The 26,830-nt window shown below is 38.5% G+C and overlaps 1 long non-coding RNA gene across 1 annotated transcript in view; it reads right to left on the bottom strand.

Annotated features, from left to right (window-relative positions):
- Positions 1–2,431: 2,431 nt before the first annotated feature.
- LOC112979590 (uncharacterized) overlaps positions 2,432–26,830 on the bottom strand; it is a 52,864-nt gene continuing 28,465 nt past the window's right edge. Inside the window, exons 6-8 of the long non-coding RNA XR_003258215.2 lie at positions 15,089–15,271; positions 12,109–12,260; positions 2,432–5,008 (exon numbers count right to left, since the gene is read on the bottom strand). This is a non-coding gene — a long non-coding RNA (uncharacterized LOC112979590). The remainder of the gene's footprint in view (positions 5,009–12,108; positions 12,261–15,088; positions 15,272–26,830) is intronic.

The following is a 26,830-nucleotide window of genomic DNA, read 5'->3' as shown; positions in this document are numbered from 1 at the left end:
TTTGTGTTCATTATTATAAAGAGCAGATATTTTTCCTACTGTGGTCAGTGCTGTCCACCTCTTTATTTCAAGGTGTGTCATGCCACATTAAATGTCAACCTTTTTTACTTATGCTTCATTGAATTAGGCTGAACAGGAGGCAGAAGAAATGACTGTGTAATATTTAAGAAGTAGAGACCTAAACCAATTCTCTCCAGGATGAGAATAAGCATTATCCATTAAAGAAGGCTGCCAGCTCAGAAATAAACTGATTTGCCAGCCACTGCATCTTAGAATCACCCCTAAGAAATAAACAATAAAACTTGGAAAAGTGAATCCTTCCCAAACACAAAATCTGCAGGGTTTATTATATACAGATGTTATATGTTTCCACCAAAGGTGTGCCAGGTATGCACAGCTGTCTTTCTGTCACTTTTGATCCACCTCAGTATGTCTCCCCTGCTAGTTGTATCTGTACATTGTTGAATGTGCTAGAAGAGAAAAAGTTCATTTCTCATTTTGAAACTTTCACTTCTCTAATATCGCACTCTCTCATATTTCTATGGGACTCTTATATCTCTGTGATGTGGAAGCCACATACAGATGAGAAGGTGTTCAAAAACTGACCTGATATAAATGCATGCATTTGAATTCCCAATGAAATGAAATAAAAGCCTGAAACAATTACATGGTGGAGATGCCAGTCCTTCCTCCAAAAAAGTCAGCCTCTGACTTTTCACTTAACTATGTGAACTTTATGATTTAAAGGCTTGTTCTTGTTTTCTCAGTTGATAGCCCCAAGCTGTGCCCAGTACCTCTATAAACAAAATGAAAATAAAGGTGGTGACAAACACGCCACTTTTATGAATGAGAAAAACAGTACTCTTCTTATTCCCTAGACATGGGTCAGTGAAACCTGAGCCTCAGTTTACAGCTTTGCACTCACCAGCTGGCTTTCCTGTGAAAGGCATTTTAAATATATACATGTACACACACACATACACACAGACAAAGTGTAAGGTATTTTTGATTCCGACAACAGTTACAGAAATATAAAAAAGGCTCTAAATCACATTTCTTGTTGCAACTGAAACTCTTTGCATCTTGCCCTATGCACCATCAGTACTTTATGTATTTGAAGGTTACTGTCATATTCCCCTTCAGACATTTATTCTTTAAGAATAAATGACCCCAGATCATTCAGCAATCCTCAGAGCTGATATTCCTTAGTACTAAAGACTTGACAACTTATTCTTGCTGATACTTTGTACATGTTAATAGAACAGCAGGTTTACTTATGTATCTTGGCACAGTTTGTCATGCCAATGAGATGTTTGCCTTTCCTTGCAACAGCCTGACATTGCTACCTAACCAGTTCATCCCATTTGCCTCCTCTCCCTCAGTCCAGGCCAGTCTACATTTGGTAGAGTGATGAATTGTGAAGTAGCGGCACATTCAGGACTGGTCTGAAACAGGTCCGTCCCATAGATGGAGTTTTTACCACTTTCTGGATTTTTTTCAGGCAAAAAAGTGGAATAAGTTTCTTCTAACTTGGTAGATACCTGTATCTGAACTAGTCATCCAGAATGCCTTTATGGTGCATGGCGATAAAAAGAAGGAGGCAATTCTGTGGTACAATTCATCTCACTCTGATGTACACATCTCAACTAAGTTAAATGAATCAGTATCTAATTCAAAATTCTAGTTCAATGTGAACAAGGAAAACTGGGAAAGAGAGGAAAACAGGTTTATCAGGGCAGATAGAGAAAATATTGAGAAGGAGAAGAAGGTGTTAGGGAAAAGACAACAGAGGGAAGTAAGTGAATATAAATATAAATAAAGTAAGTGGATATAAATTATAGAGACTTTACTGGTCTTTTAGAAGTGGTTGCTAAAATCCAGGAAATGTAGGGCTTATCTGAATGGAGAAGGTTCAGAGAGTGAAAGTAGGCTACAAAAATTCTAAGAATATCTAAGGATATCTTCAGTACTGAGAAATTCTCAACTACTCAACTGCTTAGGCTGAGAACTTATCAACAACTTCTGTAGAGAAGTAGTACTTTTGGTTAAGAAATAAAGATGCCTGCTGGAGGAGGAAATTACTTTGTAGTGGAGGAAATCTAGGAAGGTCATGGGACTTATTCAGTGATGCAGGAAAAAGAAATAAAGAACTGATGCTTGTGAAAAACAAAATTTGGGAGTTTGATATTGAAGTGCAAGAAAGAGGCAAAAGTAGAGAACGGAAGAGAAAATGGAGTGATTCAAGAGGAAAGGCATCAGAATAAAGGGAAAAGTACAGAGGAAGAGGAAGGGAAGTGAAGAGGAGACAAGGCAATCACAAAGCCATGGGCTTAACTGTAGGTTAAAGAAAAGCCAGTCAAGTAAGGATTATTTTTATCTCCCTTCAGGGAAAACTGCATTGGGGAAACATTACATGTAATTAAACTGAAAATATGTTTTTAAGTCATTTTTATTCTTTACCTGAGAAACAAAGAAATAAATGTATTACAGGAATGCATTTGTACTTGTTCATCTGGAAATATCACAGAACAACATTTAACATTACAATAAATCTTTTGCAAGATGTGTAAAGCAAATGTTTTAAGAGTTCCTCTCAAACCAGTGCTTAAGTAGGTTAAAACGATAGAAAAATATATGAAAGCACCATAAAAATTGTTTTGAGTTCTGTGCTTTCATCACTTTAAACACCTTTCCTGGAGGTTTTTCTATACTCATCTCATGCAGAGAAGAAATTGGCCCAAGAAAAGAAACATTCCTGAATAATGTGAAGCAACGTGTGTGTTTCAAAAAACAAAGAGACCCTTTGAACATCTTCCAAAAAATCTTATATGCACACATTCTTCCAGCTAAGAGAAGAGCTAACACTTGCTGTCTTCCTACATGTTACTTTATTTTGTCTTACGTATTTATGTAACTCCTGCTGTGAGTGTGCTTGGTTGCCCCATTAGGTATAGTTTCACTTGGGTGCTCTTCTCCCCTACCCCCAACCTCTGTGGATCTTAGGGAGGAATTGTGCCACAGGGAGGCAGGATTTTTTTCAAGAAATTGTGTCAGGTGGGGAATAGATGTTCCCCTCATTACAACATATCTTAATCCTACCATCCTGTACCCCATCTTGTGGTGCAGCCCATGCAGGTAGAAAGGCAGGAGGATAAGGGCAGTCCTTTGCATCTTGTTCCCCCCCTCTTGGTATTCCTCACATTTGAAAAAGTAGGAAGGAATCACTTAAAGGAAGAAGAGTTTGCAGTAATAAGAAAGATTAAGAAGTTGGTTGCTGTTGTGCTTTCTTCTTTGCCCTTGCAGCCATTTCACACTCCTGATCTCATCACCAGTAATGGCTCTTGGAAACAGAACTAATCCCCAATGTATTTTCTGACAATAAGTTTTAAATGCCATTCCATATCAAATGGTTTCACCTAATCGTGCATTAAGTGGTAGAACGTTACATAGGGACAGAGTTTTAAGAAGGAAATGTTGTGATCTTCTGAAGCAATGGCTTCTTGGAAAGAAGCTCAGAAATGTCCAAAGGAGCTTCTTAAGCCTGAGTAATGCACGCAATTCAACAAGAACCAAATTCAGCAGATCTACTGACAACTAGCAGTAAGGGGCCAGATTATGGTGGCTAAGCTCACATGAGTCAAACTCAGTGTCCCAGCAAAGGATATTTAAGACACAAATATTCCTTAAAAATATTTTTAAAAAACAAGAAGGTTAAAATTTTATTATGAAGCTAAAGGAGCTATGAGATGGAGACCTCTAGAAGCAGCATGGAGGCTGCTTTTCTTTTCCTGTCACTTACTATTTCAGCCAGAGATGTCTTGCAAGTGTCCATGAGAAAGGCATTCAAAAACAAAGGCACTGAAATGACTCACTTTTATCTCCTTATTTGGGACCCTCTTTTATAACTTCAATAATTGGTAGTGCAGTAAAAGTTATGCTAATAGAAAGCAACACTGGAGATCTCAAGTATATTGACAGTCATGGATGGAAATCAGGAAGGTTTTGAGGAAAGGTGAGAGGGGATCTGAAGGGTGAATGAGCAGCATTTCACAAACAAATGAAGTCAGTGATGTCAAAGAGATCAGCCATTCGTACTTTTGTAGATTGTAGGACAGTGATCTTAAAGTTTTGTTTGAAAGGTACAGGTAATTAGACTGAAAGTACCAGAGTAAAGAAACCCTACGAGTCAGGGTTGGGGTTGGGGGGCCTGTGGCCAGGCAGGTAAAGAAGATTTTACTTTCACAACACTAAGTACTGGCTTTTTCTTCATCTAGTTCACATCAAATGCGATAGCGCTGCTTAGGAAGCTAAACGTTTCTCAGTGTAATTGTACAGTTATACATCCTAGTCTTTTGGTCCCAACATTAAATAGTGCAGGATCTGCTCACTGATCCTAAGTGTTCTCATCATTCTCATATGCTTGGATATAGTTTTTCTTGTTAGTAAATAGTTTCAGAAGTGTTTCTTCTCCAGGTCAAGTCTTCATATTCTTACTTATTAACTTTTTCTGGTTTCTTTGTTTTTTTTAATTGCAAGTATTAAATAACAATATCTAACCATATCCTTGTTTCTGCTGCTCTTCCTCTTTGTAAGGATCTTTAATAGAATCAAATCATGCAGCTAATGTGTAGGCATGAGCTTGTCATTTCTGTCCACTAAATTATAACAGATCACCAGCTTCTGCCTTCTGGTCAAATACATCGTATGTTCCCAGTAATACAATTGCTTGGGTTCTACATGGAGCTGGCGTATCTCTTCAGGGTAGGAGTGGTACTCAGCTCATTGAAAGAACAGAGCACATACTCCACACTTTTCTTAGTTCCCACTGTCACCTGCCCACCAGCATGGAGAGGTGGCAGCAACTCTTTCACTGAATTTCCTGTGTGCCACAAGAATAGGTAATGCAGGAGAAGTGCTCAGGAGCACTAGGTATGCCAGAATCTGATCTGCTGTGTTCTCCCCCTGCTCCAATTGACCTCCATCTTCTGGTTCTTCCACAGCTTGAAGCCTGCATCAAAGAATGATGTTAGTTTTCTCTTTTGTTTTCTATTAGTTTGCTCAGAATCCCTAACATTCAATTTGCCTTTTTTTGACTGCTATTGAATGAGTATGTTAAGTTCACATTTTCAGAGAACTATACATCAAAACCCCAACATCTTGTTTCTGGATAGTAATGGTCAACTCAGGAGCCATTATCATATGCGCAAACTTAGGATTTTACATGCATCTACGCTAAATATCATCTCCATTTGTTTAGTAATTCAGTACTGTGAGATACTTATGCGTCTCTTTCCAGCTGACTTTTGGTTTCACTATGATGAATAACTCAATATCAGCAGCAAACTTTGCCACCAAATTGTGACCTTTTTGTAGATCATTTATGAATATGTCGAACAGCATAAGCTGTACCTCAGATGTAATCTTTTGCCCTCCAGAAGTAGAAGATAACACAGACAAAGAAAGGAAAAATTCTCTTAAAGGACAATTGTCCCCAACATTTGTATTTAAAAAGATCAAGGATGTCATTTTGTTTTCCAAATAAGAAAACTTCCGATGTAAACTTCAGTCCTGCAGGGAATAAAATCACCATTTGCCATTACAGCCTAAGACAAAAATATCACATCTCTTGGCACTGGCTTTGGTAGAAATTACAGAACAAATGTATGTGTAGTTTAGCAATGCTTAAAGAGTTGAGAAAATAATCTGAAAGTAAACAGCCTGTAACAGAAAATGGTTACGATCTTCTCTAAATGGCCTCCAAAGGGAATTGCCATGGTGCCTGTTGTATAGACAGTGCTTGTTAGATGACTTTCTCAGCAGGACCCAATGGATAGAAGATCTAATTGATACTGTCAAAAAAATCTGTTGCCACATTTCTAAGCCTAGTAACTGTTCACAAAGCACTGAAATCTGTGCATCTGGCAAAATCTCCCTCTGACCCATAAAATTGCTGGTTCAAACATTGCGCTTGCGAGAATCAATTGAGAGCTGATGTTAAAAGTCTTGTTCCAATTACAGTGCTCTCTCCAAACTACAAATGACAAAGTTATTCAAGAAATGGTAAATTCCAAGTCCAAATGTGCTTCACATTCTGTTTTTTTGTTTCTCATTAACTGAGCTGATATTTCTTGGCTAGTATTTTTGTGTGTCTAATTTGTGATGGGCACCAGAGTGATAACTCTGAAGTCTTTGCATCATTCACTGTATGGATAGAGTACTGCCAGGGAAAAGCAAGATTTCAAATGATGAGCTGCCAACTTTTTTTAGCCTTGTTACAGAAGATCCACTCAGGATGACAAATTAATTCATTTTCCTTGCCAATGCAGTCATTGTCTTCTCCACAGAGACCATCGATAAGTGCCAATTGTGATGCTGAAAATTGTGATGTTTTGTGAAACACTTGGCTTGCTTGCTGGCAGCAAGGAATCAGAAGTGGGGATGACAAAACCACCTGGAATTTTGTACCATCCAGAACTGGTACAATCTTACACTCAGAGATAATTTCCTGACTTGCTGAAATGGCTAATAATCAACTCTCCCAAATATGTTCAGAGTTAACAGTTAAGAATAATCCTGCGGAGGTGACAGAAGAAAACTGATCAAGAAAGAAAGGTGACTTTTAGAGGTCCAGACTATCGGGATAAAATGATCACTGCCAGAAATTTTACTGAGCTGAATTTTGCAAAGAATATTCAAAACAAAAATTCCTTAGCTATATGAATAAAAAAAATGAAGATGGAAAGAAGAAGGGGGTCTTGAATGCAATGACAGTGAGGCAGAGACTAAACATAGCCGAGATATGGCTCCAAACTAAATCAACAGTCTATCTTAGTTTTTCAGAAATGGTGAAAATTGACAATACAGGGTGATGGCTAAAGGGAATGGGAGTTGTGGAAGTTGAAATCATCTCATCTTAAGTAGAAGAAAACCTGAAAGATTTAAATGAACTCCAAACAGGGGCAAGATTGGAGAAGAAGAAAAATGACTGGAAAATCTCCATCTGTGGAGATTATTCTCAGAAAAATGGCACTCAGAATTCACAATTGCACTAGCAAAGTGTGTTTGGCATAATACCATGTTTGAAGTACAATATATGCAATGTCTGTGTTTGAGGAAGGGGGAAAATGGCCAGACAACTCTATGTCCATTAGTGTGATTGCCATAATGCATTAGGCATTAGAGCAGATTTTTGAAGTAACTAGCAATTAACAATATGGAGATAAACAGACTAGGTATAGAATGCTATAAGGATTTAGCAAAGGTAGACTGTATCATGTTAACCACATAGTCTACTTTAATTAGAGAGCTGATCTTTTAAAAAAGAAAAAGAGAATGAAATACATTACAGCTCATTCAGATTACTAGAAAATGTTTGGCACATCTCAGCATGGGAAACTATTAGGGGTGTGGGGAAAGAGAACAGTAGGTAGGAAAACTGTAAACTAAATAAAGTACTAAGTAAGAGGAAGAATGCAGTGAGTAGTATTGAAAGAAGATGTATCTGGCTAGAGGAAGGATTAGTATTTCTTTATGGATTGGACTATGGATAGTCTTTTCTATTTGCTCAGCATTTTCATTAATTGTCTTAGCAAGAGAAGGAGGAGTAAGCTAATTAGATGTACTGATGACAAAATGTGGGGAAGAACTGTCAAAAAAGAGGAGAATCAGGATTCTCTGTAGGAAGAATTACATTAACAAAATCATAAGAAATTAAATAATGCAGAGTCATAGTGAGTCTCTTAATAACTAATATAAAGACTTTCTCCTAGGAGCTGATGGTTTAGAAATGAGTGAGAAGGAGAAATACCTGGGTGTACGAGGCAATCACAGTGCCTAATTTAGGAACATAAGTCAGTTGAATAAAAGAAAAATGCAACCACAGGATGTTCTGGTACTCATGCTATTGATAAAGACATTGATAAGGAAATGTTTATCAAATCAGAGATGTTTTAGGCAGAAATTACAGGCATTTTTCAGTGAAATCAGGTTTTGCTAGCAAATTTCTGCTAGCTAGTGAACTTCAACAGTGCCATACTGTGAGACCACAGTCCTGGAGTTTCAACAGCATGTCCTGAGGGCAGCTTCCCAGGCAACCCCAAGGCTGCATGAGCCTTGGAGGTTCCCTGGAGGCAGAGGGATCCCCATTGAGCCAGTTGACTGAGAGTCCCTAAAAGCTATGGTAGTATCTGTACTCCCAGGGTGGGCATATCTCAGTCATGGCAGACTCTGAAGCTCTGCTGTTCCTTCCCTCCGAAGAGTTTGACAAGATTGCCCAAATGCAGTGGGCAATCCAGTCTCAAGGGAGTCTGCACCATAGAGTTACCTTGGATCTACAAGCTAGATTAGAAGCTGAGAAGCCAGGCAGCAGTTTGTTGTAGTTCAGTCTTCATTCTCATAAAAGTGTTTCAAATGGGGGGGGGGGGGGTCACAAAGACAGCTTTGATTTTGGTGAATTCTTAAAAATACTTTATCCAAAAATTCCCAGACAGCTGTAGGTGATAATTCTTCCCAAAAATATAGGTAACACTGGAATAGCTCTTGGGATGACCTGAAGATATTTCATACTCTTGTCAGGATGCTGGACAAAAAAAGCTGGTTCTCACTCATACTGAATGGGTTCTGGCAGTATACCCCAACTAAATCTGCTCGTTAGCATTGCTCACTGCCTACCAGTGGACGGTGATATTGTGTGTCTCACATATGGCGCTGTCTTTATTTAACCCTGGTTCCAAAGTTAAATGTGGGTACTGTGAGTCTCAGCTCTGTGATATTAGTTTCTGTGCCATCTTCAGCATCTTGGTTCTTGGTTTAAAGAAAGTATTTTTCTAATTTCTCATTCTCAGTGGAGCTTCAGTGCTTGTCAGGAAAGAGGGTTTTTTTATCAGCTGTCCTAGTGTTTCAGACACTATTCCTGATAAAATTTTCTCACTGTCTTCTCAGCAAGAAAATGAAAAGTTTTCCTTTATGATCACACCTTTATTCCCCAATGTCAAGGTTGTTCTATACTCAGAATGTGCTTTACTTCTCTATTTCTGCTTGTATTTTTGCCTGGAAGTCAAGTACAGTTTGTGCTCTAACACCTTCCATGCTAATACCACCAATCTGATCAGTTTTTAAGGGCTGTTTTCCTGTTAAATACTCACTTTTCATTACTATCCTAAATCCTGATACTACAGTCACTGTTACCTTATTCTACATACTAGAGAGAACTCGGTGTTTCATCAGACTGAACCAATTTGTCAACTTGTTCAGGTAAGGAGATCATGCAGCATTACAGACTGATTCTGCATGGATCATCATACAACTATGTTTGTAACAAAAGGCTGAGTACTCCTGTGCATTGTCAAGCTTTGGACAAGTGTATCAAGGCAATCATGCAGGATCGTCTCATGTATCAGTCAGGTAACTATCAACATTCAGCACTGAAGTGTATTTTCCCATCACTTTGTCATGGAAGATATCTGGCATTCCTCAGCATGTATGAGTCTATCCTGTAGGATAACTTTTCCTTCACTTGGGAATCTGCACTGGTTCCTTGGCCTGCTGATCTATGGGAGGGAGCCATCTCCTATTTACTATACCTTTGCCTGCAGATAGCTTCCTCAGATAGCTTCCTCCTTTTTTCTGTCCATCCCTTGGCCAAGGGTGTCACCACTGTAGTGGAATCAGGTTCAAAGGCCGATGCTGTGGATGCCTCTGTATCCTGCCCAGGGTATTAGTTTAACTCTCTGATCAGAGCTAAGAGTGTAAACTGGGGCAGCTGAGCTGTGAACATATTTCCCATTTTTTTGCACCTCTTATAGAACAAAGAGGGTAGGTGGAATGGACAGAGGAGCACTGTAGCATCTTAAATACCAGACCTAAAGTATCTCCCTCTATACTTCTTTAGTGTCCAACACCATTAGTGAAGTGGTATTCATTTTGTTGTAAAGACGAAGCTTTGTATGGGTTGGAAAATTAAACCTGAACCACAGCATCATACAGTGGGCAACATCAAAAAACCTGTCTTTACTAGAAGAGATATACCTGGCAGAGTAAGGAATTCATAATATTCCTTTAAGGACACCATATACTTTCTAACAGCTAGTCATCTACAGCAAAACAATTCTGAAAGGGCTTGTTCTTAACACTAGTCCTTTGTCCAGATTTAGTACAAGTTTGATTTTGAGAAATAGGATTTAAAACAAAGCCCACATGAGGAAGGAAAATAGTATGGCACTATCGAAACAACAACTTCAACAACTAAGAAAAAAATCTTAAATTTATTATTAATTTTATCCTAGGAGCAGATGTTACCAAGTGTTAATAATCTCTTTGAGCTAGACTGAGCACTGAACTCACATGTGGAGTTGCACAGGCAATATAAACAAAAGATTCTTTTTTTTTTTTCCATTCAGAAATACAAAATTCATCACAACCAAAACTTCTTCCAGAAGTGTTTTCATTTCAACATTTTTCCCTTGGACTTGAAATTAAATTCCTGATCCAAGTGAGAGAGAGAGAAGCAGAAGCTAGTCCCTGAGTGACTGTTGGGCTGAGAAGTGGAAGCCACAGATCTAAGTTCTTGTCTATACCAGACAGAAAGAATTGCAATGTGGAGCAAGGATTTCATCTCACATGAATGCTTCCGGTATTGCTATTCTGAGGATAGCTGTTCTGTAGGATTTTTACCAAGGAAAATGTTATGAAAGCTCTTGATTGTTCCAGCACAGAATGAAAACAAATTTCCAAATCTTCCTCTTTTTTCCTGAACTTGAATTCTCATTTTCCAACTAGCTCTACAATCACATGGTCCGTCTGATATTTTAGTGCCAATCTTACACATGTCATAAGCAGAGTCTCTAGCTGCAGAATGAATTATTTATATGAAGGGAGTGAATCCCAGAACATTGCAAGTTTACTGCATGAATACTTTTGTGCCTCTCATTTGTCACACACTTCATTCCATATTTGGTTCTTGTCAGATTGAGAGCGAAGGCCCAGAGTCGCTGCATAGTTAGACTGCCCCAATAAGCGCATCTGCTCTTCCCCTTTTTTTTTCCAAAGCCCAGAAGAGGTAAAAATACAACATTGTTATAGTGGGAGTGTTTTATTACCCACTTTGTATGCGTCCTGTCCCTGTGCTTGCAGTCAAGTAGGGAAGATGGAAAGATTTCTTCATTCTTCACGTTTTAGCTCATGGGTGGGATGAACTTTGGCACATGGGCCCCATTTGCCTGAACTCCATGCTATGATATATATAGGTTCTGTGTGGCTACAGAGAGAGTAAATGGAGTACCCTTTATATTTCCATGAATACCTAAATGGGAAGGAGGCTTTTATTATTTTATTTTATTTTTCCTCTCTGTTATGTAAAATGTTTTTGCCTATTCCTCTAAAATTATCTGATTTATTGTTCAGAGCGCTAGTGGGGGTGCGTTGTCACCAGCAACCTCTGAGATCTCAGACTGGTCCTTCGTAGCGCGGAGTGACTGTACATCTGAACTGCTCCCATTCGAATTGCAGGATTCTTCTCCGAAACTACAGATTAGGAAGACTTTCTGCAGAGAACAGGAAAACCTATCATCTATGGAAATAGGCCTTAATAAAAGAGCATACCTGCAGAAAGCAATCTTCAGGGATAGGTACAAATTATTAGGGAGGGTACCTCCTTTTAGGTTTGCAACACTAGGAACACAGCAATATACGTAGAAGAGAAATCAGTCTAATTGTAATTAGGTCAAAAGTGCACATGTCTGTAATAATGATCCTCTCAGAGGTAGCTGCTTATTAAGTCTGTTGAGTACTACTGCTCCTCCACTTGGATGCTCCTCCTGATCTCCAGGCTGTGACTCCAGGTTTTAGATGTGTTTCACTGTGAGCTCCACAACCTGTTGCCTGCCATGGCCCTGATGCATCTCCAGAAGGCTTTGAGTGCTTTTTCTGCTGTAACTGACAGGAGCAAAGCCTTCTGGGATAATTAGTGCTGCTTCAATTGGACAGGTAGCGGATGGGAAATAAACAGGTTCAAGAGCTCTGGGGACATCCGTGTTGCTGTAGGCAGGGAGGTAGCAGAAAATAAATATAGCTAAGCAGTTGGAGAAATATTTATTTATTTATGTTCCTTGCCTTTTGAGATGTGAGATGAGGGCCAGCTCAAATATGAACTCAGTTTTCTAAGCAGTTGCCAATTCTCTCCAGTCCTTGAAAATGGCATCCCACGTAAGTCCATGGCCAGCTACGGTGATGACCCATTTGGAAATGCTGTTCCTTATTGTTAACTGTGAAAGGAGATAATTTGTTACATAAATAATGAATTAGATGTGTATTAATTTAGAACTGCTTGTCTGAATGGTTTGCAAAGCAGCTGTGTGATTTTAGGCAGTCATATGCTGTCAATTAACAACTTATTCTAAGCCAAATCTGTGTAAGCTTATTATGTGTATCACACAGTGTGGAATTTCTTCGTGGGTCTTACTAATTCTAGCTGTGTACTATTGGCTACATAGTAGTTTAAAACTGCTAAAGATTAGTAAGGATCCCAGTTAAATTACTGATGGACACAGGGAACTTCCAACTGCATTCCAGCTATTAATCTGCTAATGATACTTTTCCTATTGATGGAAAAGCTTGGGAAGTCTCATTAAAATTCTCTTCTTTTTTCCTTCTGGAAATGTTATCACAAGTTCAGGAAGGCAAAATTAAAGTTCAATATTTATAATATATTGATAATATATTATTTAGTTAAGGGATGAAGCTCTTCAATTCATAAATAAGAAGCACGGCTTATACTTACAGTCTGATGTCTCACTGTCTTCGCAAGAGCAATATGTCCCAAAATTTCAAAGAACTGATCTTGCACCACAACTGAATGTCTGAGACAATGCATTTTAAAAATGTTTTTTCTCCAAAAGAATTTAATTTAAACCTTTGACATGTTCCTTATATTTTTAACATGTGCCATATCTCAAAACAGGAATTCCACATTTTTATTATGTTGGATTATGATCTTGATGAAAGTTAACAGTACTTTTAATAAATCTTGAAGGGCTAGTATTGAACTGTATAATTATTCAAAGCCTTTCTTATATGACCTATCTCCTAACAATGCAAGTTTTCTCAGCTCAGCATTTGTAAAAGAGTAATCCTAAAGATGATAGCATGGCTGAGCTACACTCTTTCATATTTGCTGTTAGCACTTGTGTGCAGTGTAGTCCACAGTATAGTTTGGACTGAAGTACACAAGTATCGTCATCATCTATTTTCTGGAAAAATGTCCCTTCTTGAAGAATCTGGTCATTTATTAACTAAAAAAGACAAGATTTCACACAAAAGTCTAGGGCACTTTTCGCCATACAAATTTAGTCATAGTCTCCCAAGCAGATGGAATTTTAGGCATTGTCACAGGAAGAATTGCTCATGTTGTGTATTAAGTCCTTAAAACAATCACTAGCAATGAAACTTGTTCCACTAGAAGAACAGTGTAGAAAATAATTGGCTAGGAGTCAGGCAAAACTCAGTAGTGTCAAGATTGTGTATTCCCATGCTTTCTAGTGTGATAGCTCCCTGCTTCTAACTCACATTTTCTGAGCACCTAGCCCACACCTAAAAAGAAGGAACAGCTCTGCTTCATTGCCAGGAAATGTGTCCTACTGAATGGGACCATAAGGAAATTTTAGGAATTTGCCTATTAAAAGCCTCTTCTGTTAGTGCTTTGGGACATTTATTTCTCTCAGCTATAGAGACTCTGTCTTCCATTCAACGCCATATGAATTCTCTTAGCCCTGACTCCCTTACTGTTCTTCATCCTGATGCTCCTGCTTTCTTCATTTTCTCTCTTTTCCATCTGATGTTTCCTTCCATTATCTCTCTAGTTCCATTTTTCCTCTCTGGTCTATCTGCTTCTTCAGTGAAAAAATCAATTTTTTTAAAAATCTGCAATTTGGTATTCCTGTTTTCCAGACACATGGAAAAAAAAACCTGCTCAAGCAGATATTTTCCAAAAATCGAGTAGGAAAACCTGCAGAAGTAGCTTAATCAAAATGTCTTTTGGGGACAACCTGTCTGCAGGCAGAACCCATTTCACCAAACTGAGTGAGTAATGAGTCTCACTGTTAGCCCCTGTCACTCCCTGACCTCTCAGTAGTATAATTCTGCTATAGTTAAGTGGGCAAAATTGTTGTTAACTTGATATAAGAGTAAAGGGAACTGCCATAAACCTGGGAGGCAACAATTTGAAACCTGATAAAAAGAAATACAGAAAATATTCCATGAATAGTGCTCCTTGGAATAGGATAGCATTGAGACCAAGAGCTTAGAGCAATACAGAGAAGTACAGCCATTTTTACAGACAGTATGAACATCCAGTTACATTAGACAGATTACAGTTCAGGGTTTAAATGCCTGTTATCTAATCCACCAGTGTCAGACCAGGATGAAACTTTCCTAACAACAAATTATTTTGTAATTACCCATAGTAAAAGTTTCTGAACGTTTTTATGAATCATCTGGCAATTCAAACAGGTACATAGAAAGGGTAGTAGACTGCATTAATAGCTTGAGTTTATCTCCTTTAGCTCTAGGCAAACTAGCATCATATTAGATCACACATAGTTATTTCATTTACATTAGGAAAAATCACAAAGGAATATTCATCCTGATTTTTTCAGATCAACATCCTTCTTCTTTGCTGAAAAGAGCTACTATTACATTGTATTTCTTCCACCTGCTTCCTTTTTTTATACACTTTGCCTTTTCTGCCTCTCTACACCTCTGCCTGCACAGTGCAATTGCCTTCTCTCCTTCTTTGCTCAAACTGACAAATTCTGATTCTGCAGCTAGCTAACTTTCAGTGGTAAGCAAAACAGACAGGAAAATTAATAAGATTTTCATAGCACTTCTTGTTAATTCACTTTATTGCTCAATTTGCTCATATGATTGTGCAGCTGAAGAAAAAGGATAAAATGTCAGAGTATAGTAGAGATCCAAACCAGCCCCTTTGAACTCTGATTTTACAGCAGAAGCACCAAAGAAGAATTGCTACTCCAAGGCTTTTTATCAACAGAAACTATAAAAAAGAAATGATAAAAGAACATATTCACATTCTTACCTCAATTTCCCATTCTAACTTGGGGAAGCTCCTATTGACTTTGATGGTGTAGCATTGAGCCTTTGGGCCCGGATCCTCAAAGGTACTTACATGTTGCAAAGCTAACTTTTATTCCCCCTGTAACCTTGTGGATTTCTCAGCCTGGAGACAACTTCCCAGACAATGAATGGCGAGAATGAAGTGCTGAAGGAAAAAAAAATTAGAAATCAGGTGAGCAAGGATCTGCCTAAGTCAGCCATGAGTGAGAAGCAGAGAAATAGGACTAAGCATAGTCATCTGCTTCTGCCTAGACTCTAAGTGTCCTAAATGCCAGTCCTCTCCACCCAAATACTGGTTATTTGGGGGCATAAATGGGAAGAGACAGTTGTGTATGTGTAGCAATAACTGAAATATGCCTGATCTGACTCCAAAGGAACCAATAAGTCGAAAAGGCGGTTAGCTGCCAGAACCTGTGCAGCCATCTCAGCACACAGGGCTAATTCATTTGAGTGAAATGGAGCTCTGATGCAGGTATGTTGTTTCTGGACCCAATTTGCCAGAGTCAAGTTACATACCTGTCTGTAGAGCTGTACCACTCTTTTCAACCCACCAGGTTTCACACTGAAGCTCTTCCACTGTCAACAAATTATTGTATGTTGACGGGAGGATGGCAGAGAACCCACAATTAAAGAATCCGCTTGACATGCAGGAGAGTGAAACTCAAGCCTTTGCCTCAGAGTAGCTGCGTGACTTTTTTGCAAGTCCTGGCTTAGGTGTAGTCTGGATATGTCAGTGAGAGAAGCATTGGACAAAAACAGAGGTAGTTTGAGAATCCAGTTACAGGTGGTGGCAGGGGCCTAAGCCACTGTTATCTTGTGGTTGGCCCCAGCATTTAAGCTGTCTTGTGGTCACTGATTAGGCAACGATAGGATTTAAACATCCATCCAGTCAAATGGTATCTGTCGCGCCCTGGAAAAGAGCTGTGGGAAGTCTTGCTGGGAGCCTCCACTGCTTCACTTAAGAGCATTTAGTACATGAGATACATTTAAGGTCAGATGCTTACCTTTGGTCCCTGCCCAAGCTGCATTGCAGCCCTGCCCATGCCTGACCATGTAGCTCGATGATCCAGACCCTGATCTTGACCTCTGACCAGCCATCCTGATCATGAACATGGACCTGCCTTGTCACTATGGACTTGCCTGAGTGATTTGAACTGTTGGCTCAACCTGGTTGCTGTCACCAGACCCGCTCCACCCTTCTTGCTCAGGTACTGCAGGGCTGCAGTCTGTGTCTGTGGGGCCGCCACGGCTGCCAGTCCTGCTGCCACCCACAGCCCTTGCCAAGCAGCCTACTGTTGCAGCTCCCTGGCACAGGCCTTGCCAAACTCTGCAAAATAGCAGAGTGGAGGATTATCACTACTGCAGAGGGCTAAAAGATTTCCTGCTCTCTCTCTCTCCTGCTACCACCTGCAGTTCCCTCCCCTGGTGGCATCTGCCAGACTTGCCATCTTTCACAGTGCTCCATCACCTCTCACCCTACTCTGTTGCTCCATTTTTTTGGTAACTCATTTATAAAATAAAGACAGTTATATTTATAATGTAGAGCATGCTGGAATACTTAATCTTTCACTCCATTTTTTTCAAGCGCGCCTTACTCAGACATATACTGATAAGATGACAAGTGCTAAAACAATCTGTGAAATGATGCACAGACTTTTAAGCAAATTAATAAGTGCCTTGGAGCAAAAATATATATAATCACAGAAAAACCTGACTCTTTTTGTAGGAGATATATCCTTGAAATAGTTTTATCTGTTTAATTAGAGTTAGAGGGAGGAAATACTGGCTTTCCCTAGATTAAAGAGAAAACTTAAAATATTCAGATGGGAATTTGTTTTATATAATATACTACATACACACTTAAATATTAAAGTTTGATCCTTTAATATTTAACCAATGGACAGTCCACCAAGACATCTCTTTCATTTCCACTGGGGTACTGGTACAAGCATCAGCTAGTTTTAATAGACATCACACATTTAAAAAAAAATAGGCACAGTTAAGTCACAGTTCAGCTAAGAGCCATGGGGCGCAATATGTTGCATGGGTCAAAAGCGCACGTCCTAAAGGAACTAGTGAACTAGAACAGCATCTTTGTTATTAATCCGGAAATTGCATTTTTAGAACATATATTGCTGACTATATAAGTCTCCTTTTTTTCTTTTGGTATTTTTTTTTTCCACACAAACAGAGCAAACATCTCTCTTTGTTCCTTATAAAGGTCTTTTAGGTGAGTTCCTGTTCCAGCTAAGCAGTAGCAATCCATTTTGCATCTTAATATTTGTATTTATGCAGGCAAGAAACATTCATGCTTATACTCATACTAGACATCTTTAATACACACTTCCATCTGTCAATGACCTGCACATGACCTTCTTTAGAAATGCAAGGTAACCTGGCTAGCTCTATTTCTGGTCCTCCTGAAAAAGGATTGTCAGGTCAAATTGTGACGGTTTAAGTGTGATGTTTGGTACTGACTGCTGTCCAGCAGGGACTGTAAGCACTGTGTCTCCCACTTCATTCAGCCCCTTACTATTGACAAGCACTATTGTCTTAAGGTTAGTCTTTCATCTCCGCTGCTTCCAGGCATAGGAATAAGCAGCACTGGAGTAAACTGCTATAGCGCAGCCCAGGGACATTTTCCTCATGAGGCTAGGGGCTGGATGGCTTCTGTGCCCAGGATTTAGTCAATGCACAGTTTGTGGGTGACAACTGTTATTACTGCTAGACTATGCTTCTATAATTTACTTTTTAAAAAGACCTTTTCTAAGATGCTTGTGTGTGGGTGTGCGTGCGTGTGTGGGTGGGTGGGTGGGTGTGTATGGTACATGGGGCAAGGTAGGTCAACTTTATAAGAAAAATATTCCTAGTAAAATGAGGCAGAAAGATAAGGAAGATAACAAAAAAACCCAAACAAGCAAAAAAAAGCAAACAGCTGTGTGTGATTTCCAACTACAAATTATTACTAAGATATTATCTCACTTCTTCCTTCCTATTTCCATCCTCCAGGCTTGTCATACCGCTTTCCTAACTCTGACATCTGTGGTTGCCAGTCCTTTCAAATAGTAGTTTATGTCCTCATGGTTACTGCCAGATATCATTTTTGGCCATAAAAATTCAATGGGAGAAATTAGGAACTTTGAATGAGTCCTTCTAACAGAATAGGAACCTGAGAGAGTTTGAGAGTACTAATAATTCTTGCTGATTACCATCCAGAGTCACAAGGAAAAGGGGGGAGGACAGAGGTATCTTTATGTTCCTATCTTTCTTCCTTTCAGTTTAGTGGATTTACTTAATAAATAAATCACTTAGAGTTAGAACTGAGGGCTTCCAGAGCTGTACATTCAGTTTGGTCTTATCTTTGTTCTAATTTACTTAAACAACAGAATAATATGGATATTTGAAACATGCAAATTATTCAAAATTAGTAAATCTCTTGCAAATAGGCTCTGTTCAAAAAATGGGTTGTAACTCAGCTGTGTTATTATTGTTGTTGTATCTAATTGACATGATTATTGTTTAGACTGTAGGAAAGCTTGTGTCAGTAGGCTATACGTACCTATTAAGTGAACAATTGTAGCATCTTTCTTTCTGCTGCATGCAGCAACTTTATTGACTGTATTGACCCAGTACTATTAGAAAGTCTGGATATATGTATTGTGATTTCTCATTGTGAAACTGTTTTACTTAAATGCCACTGCTTTTTAAATGTCATTTGGTGATTCGATCAGCAGTGTTTGTGCTATAAAAGTGCAAAAAATTCAGGAGTCAGAGAATTCAGTTCTCACCCCTCTTTCAGAAAAAAAAAATGAAGTTTTGCATGCAGTGCTTCCACTAAACCAATTTATCCATTAATTTCAAAATATAGGTTTGTTTGCCTAGTATATTCAGGGGCGGATACAACCTCAGTTTAAGCAGATGGCGTTACACTATCCCCTATATTTTATCCCAGTAAAAAGCACAGAATGTTACCTTCCTGCCCACTTTCCAGATGCATTCCCTCACTTCGATTATCTCAGAGTTGGACTCTTTTTTTTCTTCTGCCTCCCTTGACATGAAATTCTACCCAAGCCCTGAGGAAAGCTTTGCTGGAACAAATACATTGGCAGCATTTTTTTTTCAATCTGCATTTTAGTAAAAGAAAATTTGAAAACTTCTGCCCCATTCCACACATGAAAACTTTGTTCAGTGTTGGCATGAATGTTCAGTCTAGTTCAAAGAGATTAGCAACAACAGGTATTCAGTTTTTACAGTGTTAATCCACGATTAATCTAAAGATATCTTAATGCTCCATCAAGCACAATATTATTTTCCTAATCCCAAATTTGCCTCATTGATCCAATCCTTACTTATTTTTGCAGCAAGAATTCGGTTCATACCAGACAGTGGCTAAAGTCTTTCTCTGGACAATTAAATTCCATAGTTCATTATTATCACACTGGATGGAGCCACGAGAATTAACAGAAAGACAAGCCTTTAACTCATTCTTCCCCTCCAAACATGACTGTCATCCACAGAGAAAGTACTGAGAAATGAAGTATTGCAGTGATCATTTTTCTACCTACTTGGTCTTCATGACCATTTACAGATGCTGTACATTTGCTGTTTTATGTTAGTGAGAGGCAAATCAGTTAGCAAGATGTCATAGGAAGATGCCGGTTAAAAACTTTGATAGTCAATATAGCATGGATTGAAAAGGAGAACATTCACAAGCTTTCAGAATGGTAAAGAAATTTTCATGGATCGAGAATTATTTGAGGATAATTCTATTAACATTATTTTGAAATATATTCCATTTCTTTCAGTGGAATAATAGACCCCATTTGCTGTTCTGGAGCAGACCCTGGTATTAGAAATAATAATGGACAATTAAAAGAGTGTGATAGTCACAGAATATGTCTCAGGCTCACATTATGTCTCTAGAAATAAAATGGTTTCCCATCATTATTTAAACAATTAAGAACTGTCTTGAAAAATGACAGAGGTATTCTAGGGGGTGATTCACTGCTCCTGTAGTTTAAAATTCTAAACTTGTAATGAGTTTGTTAAGTGTCTGCCATGGCTGATGCCTCATAACATCTGCAACACTCCCTATAAACACTGCAGAGGTCAGGACACAGGCATTATTCAGACTTTGTTTTTAATTGTTTTCAATATGCATGTAGTGAGCAACACCAACATCACAAAAACAGCTAAAAGTTTTAGAGAATCCCTTCTGCATTAAACTTTCAATTGCCTTCATTGGTGCAACACAGTAAAAATGATTAATTTTATTACTGTTAATTTTCTACCTCCAGTCTATGCACTCCTTTGCTGTACCTAATCTTTTCTACTACTAAATGCTATATACTCACTAACATTAGCCTTAGCTTCTTGTTAAGACCAAAACATAATTTTTAACCTTTCTATTTAAATTTGCCAACCATCCAGTCAACCTCCATTCCTTCAGTGACTACAGAGGTTATTTTAGCAGAGATATTTGGCAAACCTCTATCCTCCACACACTGAGTATGGTGTGTGCAATCTGTAGCCTCAAATGACACTCCAGGACGTTGGGCTGATTAGGAGCAGACAGCGGCGGCAAGGAGGCATCTTCTGGCACCAGTTTGACGGTGAACATGCAGTTGCCCAAAGTGCCCATTGTTCCAGCTGCGGTGAAGGACAAGGCACCATCCACCCACACCAGCCTGCCACAAACTTACCTCCTAGCAGGGGCTGGCGCTCATGCCATTGGGGTTCCCCTCCTTTGGCCAGGTAGGACCTCAGAGGTGTCACACCATGAACCAACATCCAATGCCACTTAGCACAGGTGTTGTCCTGGTATACATTGAATGCCTATCCAGCCACTTGCTAGGCAGAAATACATGGCCTAAATGGAGCAATGCCCTCTCTCTGCCTGTGGGGATGATTAGTTTTCACAGCGACAGTGAGGGGCGTTCTTGCCACAGTCAAGTGAATTAGACCGCTATACATGCCCATTGCTCATGGGTAAGGTCATGGCCCAAGCAGGATGGCTGCAAGTTCAAATCACAGATGAGCTTTTTAACTACTTTTTTCCTTCACAACTCAGAATCATGCCAAAACAGAAAGGGATGAATAAGTTTTTCCATACATTGAATCTATTTTTCTTAAAACTCAGGTAGTGTCTATGCAAAATACAGATGAAGGTGTGCTTAATATTTGATTACTACATTCAAAAGTTGCATGTCTTATCTGGCCATTCAGAATGTAAAAATCAGCTGTGGATGCAAGTGAAAGAATTCCTAGTATTATGAATATCAGGGAAATTTTAATAGATAGTTGAATGATCAAATTCCACCCTTCCTCATCCAAAAAGAAGCAACAGCAACTATTTATCATATCAGCAGAAGCATGTAGGACATTTCGTTTTTCACTGAATATAAATCACAGAAGTGCAATATGGAAATCTAATGCAATTCTTGTATGTGCAATGCAGGATGCATAAGAAGAAAAATGATAAAATCTAAAATCCAGTTTTATCTTCCTTTCAACTTGAGAGAAGGACAGGGCAGAGAAGTTATAGCGTTCCTCTTCCCTTAAAGCTGCTGTGGAGAAGACAACTATAATGAGTCTCTGACAAACAGTACCATGTCTGGCAGAAGGATGCATCTACCAACGTAATACATAGTTTGCACAGCAGAAAGCAGCCACTCCTGCCAGGAAGAGTGGAGAGTATCCTTAGGACCTACCCATAGCATCAAAGTGCCCAGGTTTGGAGTCTACTCCACTAAACTCCCTATAGAGTCCCTATAGATTTATCTTTCTCAGGTAACTTTTCTCCATATTTCTTCTATGGGTGAAAATGGCAATTATGAATTAGAGTCTTATTTTCAGTGAATGTTCACTATTTTGTCAGTATTATTGCTATTCAACATATATTTTAGAATATTAAGAAAATGCCAATGCAATGTAGAAAATAATTCACATTAAAAAATATGAATGGTTTTAAAACAATGGTTTCAATATTTCCTCAGTCTATATGCTGCAGAGACCTTTTATTTGTTTGTTTAGATTCATTTTCACTTACGATATTTGTTCTCTGTTTTTTTAATTTGGTTGATTCTGCTGGACACTTTCACCTTTTATCTTGCATCCTCTTCACTTTAATGCCTGAAACATTTGCAGTCATGACTTTCTGAAATATCTTTTCTCAGGATTCTGAATCAGACATGATGCAGCAAGTCCAGCCAGCCAGAACAAAATTTTATGAAATATATTATATACATGACGTAGCAATGGGGTCTTATTCCTGTCAAAATAATTAGTGCTAAATGTTGGATTATTCCAAGAAGCATTCTAAAAAAATTCTTAATGTCATTGCGAACAATGGTGCAAGCACTTAACAAGTTTGCTTTCTGTTTATTCTGGGAGTACTCTTTATTATGTTTTGGTTAAAGAGACTGTGGCTGGGCAGGCAGAATGAAAGCAGGCTGTTGAGCTTGTCCTGCTTGCTGTCTCTGGGCTGCTAGGGATCCCCTTGAGGAAGGAGAATTGGACCCTTCCTGGACATGTCCCACCACAAAACACTTCCAGAGTATGGGCAGGAAGGGTGAGACATCATAAGGAAGCCAGCTGAAGAAGGAAAGATTTGGCACAAGGAGGAGACCAGCAGACCTCCCTCAGGCAGGACAGAAAAAAACAACTTCCTTGGGCACAATGAGCGATTTGAGCAAACTGGGGGGCCACTGGCTGTTTCTGGTCTGGAAGGCAAATGAGGTGGGGCATACAGTGGTCAGGAGAGGGGAGTATGGGGATTTGTTTTCAAACCTTCTAATGTGGTATGGGTCACTTGGCAGATCAGAGATCTCTCTGTACAAAGTATCTTGTCCTAGTTAAGTGATTTTGATCGGTGATAAAGCCTGTCTTCAAAGTCAGGGAGATGTTCTGTGGCCGTTGACAAGCAAGTTCAAGTCTGATATGTTCTTTATCATGGGGTACGTTCTGGAGATTTTATGAATGTTACAACAGAAAGGATGGCTGCTGCTAGGTACCGTTTACATTGGTTGTCATAGCACTTAGATTTTCTAGTCTATCTGCCTGCATAGAGCAAGTAACACAATTTTATCTCATGTTACTTACATCAGACCCCGAATTACCTAATGTTACTTGTTTCAGATCCAAAAGTCCTGGCTGAACTAGAAGTTAGATTTCAGAAAAAATACTGGATCCTACATCTTCCCTATGTCCCTCCTTATGAGTGACTAGTTACAGGTGTATTAGGAACTCTTGTCCAAGGGAGGAAGGTGCCATGGACCAAATGTAGTCATATTCTAGATGTACGACCTTGTTTCTGGTAATATTAAAATATTACCATATTCCTTGATGTCTCTAGAAGTTAACTAAGTGTCACTGCCTCACATTCCCATTTCTTAAGTGGTATTTTAGCCATCGTCATGTTTTGTCCAGGATTAACATCCAACTGATTGGCTGATATTAGCTGGGTTCATATTTTTTGGCCACTGTTATGCTTTTTCAAACTCTGGTATAACTCGTAACAAACCTCTCTATTTTCCTTAAAGGAACTGGCAAAAGATATTTCAATGACATCAAGAGTTTCTAATTATTAATTTTCTGTCATTCATATTCATAGTGATCACTTATTTTACTTTTTTAATTCTCTTTCCTAACATATTTATACTCTGCTTTATAACTTATATAGTTGTCTTTGATTATGAAATGTAGTGTTCTTAAATTTCATTTTCTGTTCAACCGTTTTTAAACACCTCTTTTGTTTACATGTCTAGATATTAGGTACTGACAGTGGATGATTTTATTCTGGAGTAAAAATAATCCAAACAAATCTACATTACTTTTAATCCAGAAGGTACCATATTAGGGTCTATTTTAGTCTTATTCATCGCCCTATGTAAAATACTTACATAAAACTTTTCTGAAATCTATCAAGAAAGAAATAACATGCCAGTATTTTCTAGTACCTGCTGTTTCAAATATAGGCCGTTCAGCACAGAAAGTGTATATAATGGGTGATGGAATGTCATTTGATTCTACATTTCTGAGGTTTTTCAAGCTGCAAGTTGAGTCTTTTGTCCTTTCTGACTGTAGGCATGAAGAAGATATATACAATTTCCTGTGTTTTTTCGTGAAACATGTCAGTACAGGAAATAATCAGTATAAAGTTGCCCAGCCAATTTCAGTGCATCTTGGACAAAATATTTTTCAGGGAGTACACTGAAATTAGTAGTGTTTAGGATTGCTATTGTTTGTCATTCTGTACATGTGGACATACAGAAGTTCATCTATTTATATTTGTGCACATCTATGGTTACCACTGTTGCCCTGCTATTACAGGGTGCTTTAGTACAATATTTTTCATAACCTGGATGAGTCAGCGCTGTTTTACTCAGAGCCAGAAAGCATATCCTTTCTTTGAAAGGTGCCTTAACCTAGATTATTTTTCATATGGCTTTCATTTAATTGCATGGGTTTTCTTCATATCCTTTTCTATTCTTGTGTGAAGTGTCTTTCCTCCAAAGAATAACTCCGGGCTATTTGCTAGGTCTTTAACTGCCAGTGCATTCAAAATAGGAACTAGACTCATGTTAATTCTTATCATTTTGGTTGAATCATTTTTTCAACAAACACTAATTTAACAGCTTTCTATATACTTCAAGAAAAAGTGTTTATAATAGTTGGACATAATTGTTTCTAAATAACCTGACATTTGAAAAACATGCATGCTTCTAGACTTATAAAGAAATTACAAAAACATTACAAGTAGTACTACAAAATACTTTTCTATGAACTTGTACTACTCTGTTCATTCCCGAATGTGCTACAGACTGTTTTCAGTAATAATTACTGAGTCTATCTTTCTTTTCGCATTGAACTCATGTATAGATCTAATTTTAGGAACCGCATTTAATTGTGTTAGATTAATATTAAGACCAAGTAGTGCATGACTAGCTTTCTGAAAGACACTGATTATAGTGGCTCTAGTATAATACACATACCAGTGATGTCTCAACATATAGTCATTCAGAAAATACATGTTTAAGAAATGACTGCTGTGTTCAGGCTATACGTGCAAGTCCCATCAGAATGAAGTAGGTTTTGTGGAGATCTCGTTTATTCAGCCAACTCATCAAATAAAGGGTAGCATCCCCCTCTACAACTCTTTCCGCATTTACTGCTTTTACCACAAGTTCTTCTGAAGTCAATGACAGTTACACCTGCTGGTCAGGGGACAGACTGTTCCCACAGTATTTGTGAATCAGAATGGAAACAAATGAGCAGTGCTCACTACAGTCACCAGCTCTTGTACCTAGACCAGAGCTAAGACCTTGTCACTGAGAAAAGCAGCTACTGGGAAAATAAAAAAGATGATGCATTAGACTGCAGGACAATGCAGTACTTTGCAGTCCATTAGTAATTAAGAAGGATGTTGAACAACACCCACAAGAGAGAAATATCTTAAAAACAGAAGATTCAAAAAAATTTCAGCCAAGAATTTTGAGAGTTAGTTGAAATTCCTTGCTTGCTGATACTCATCTCCATTGCATCTTACAATAGCAGAAAGATTTCCAATGCCTTGAGAGCATTAGTTTTGTGACAGTTCTTGGTAGAAGGGCAAGCATACAGCCCTGTGTAACTAGAGATCAGGAATCCGGGTATTAATCCAGGATAGATTAATGAAAAAGTCATGTACAGTTCAGGTCACAAAGAATTAAAGGATAAGAATAATAACACTGTCGCCAGTCATCAGAGTATATTAGAAAGTACATCTTGTCAAAAAATCTGATTTCATTCTTTGAGGATAATGGCTCACAGACAGATTTCAAAAAATTGGGAATCAACTACAGCTGAGGATATTTCTAGTGGGCTCAGTATTTAGCTTGATGCTAAGCATTTTAATCAGATCTTTATCTGTCACAGATCCTGGCAGAATGGCAAATGTTGTTGAGAAGAGGGCGCCCTAGATCCACTGCTAAATTCTAGATGTAATCAGCTATGCAGCCATTTGCAAAGTCATACATCTAGGAAAAAGGAATCCATAGCCACAGACCAGGGAATTGTATCCAGAGGGAAAAAAATACTGTAAAGGCATCTAAGTGCATGAATGTGTGAAGGTAAGTTTCCATATGATGACCTAGCAAAAGAGGCTTTGATGATCCTCAGATATATGAACAAAGAGCAATAAATGGGGAGGAGCCATGGTGATTTTAGCTACCCTCTGTAGCACTGGTGAGACTAGTACTGGAACACTTCCTCCAACTTTGATGTTCTTGTTTTAAGCAAGATGTTGAAGGTGCACAAGAAGTGTCACCCCAATTATCTAAGAGCGCAAAAAAATGTCTTGCATGGATAGAATCAAGGAATCTGCTCAGCTTTTCAAAAATAATAGTGAGAGCTGGTTTGCTTACAACATACAAAATATCTACATAGTAAGAAAATAGTGACCATGTTTTAATTTTAATAAATCAGGAAAGGCATAACAAAAAACAGTGAGTGAAAGCTAAGCAAACAGAAATTAAAACAGGAAAAAATGTATGAAAAAGTATGATTAATCATTGGAGCAATGACCAATGAACATGTAGCTTCCTCACATCTTGATGCCTTTCAGAAAAAAGATTGGATTTTTTTCTGCATAAGTCAAATGCAACATATGCACCAATTAATAGCAAATGATTAAGCTCATTACAGAGATGAATGGTTGACACTCACA

This window comes from Dromaius novaehollandiae, chromosome 2 (assembly GCF_036370855.1).
Source record: "Dromaius novaehollandiae isolate bDroNov1 chromosome 2, bDroNov1.hap1, whole genome shotgun sequence".
Taxonomy (NCBI): Eukaryota; Metazoa; Chordata; class Aves; order Casuariiformes; family Dromaiidae; genus Dromaius; species Dromaius novaehollandiae.
Note: the sequence above shows the minus strand (reverse complement) of the source record. Positions and strands in the feature narration are given on the sequence as shown.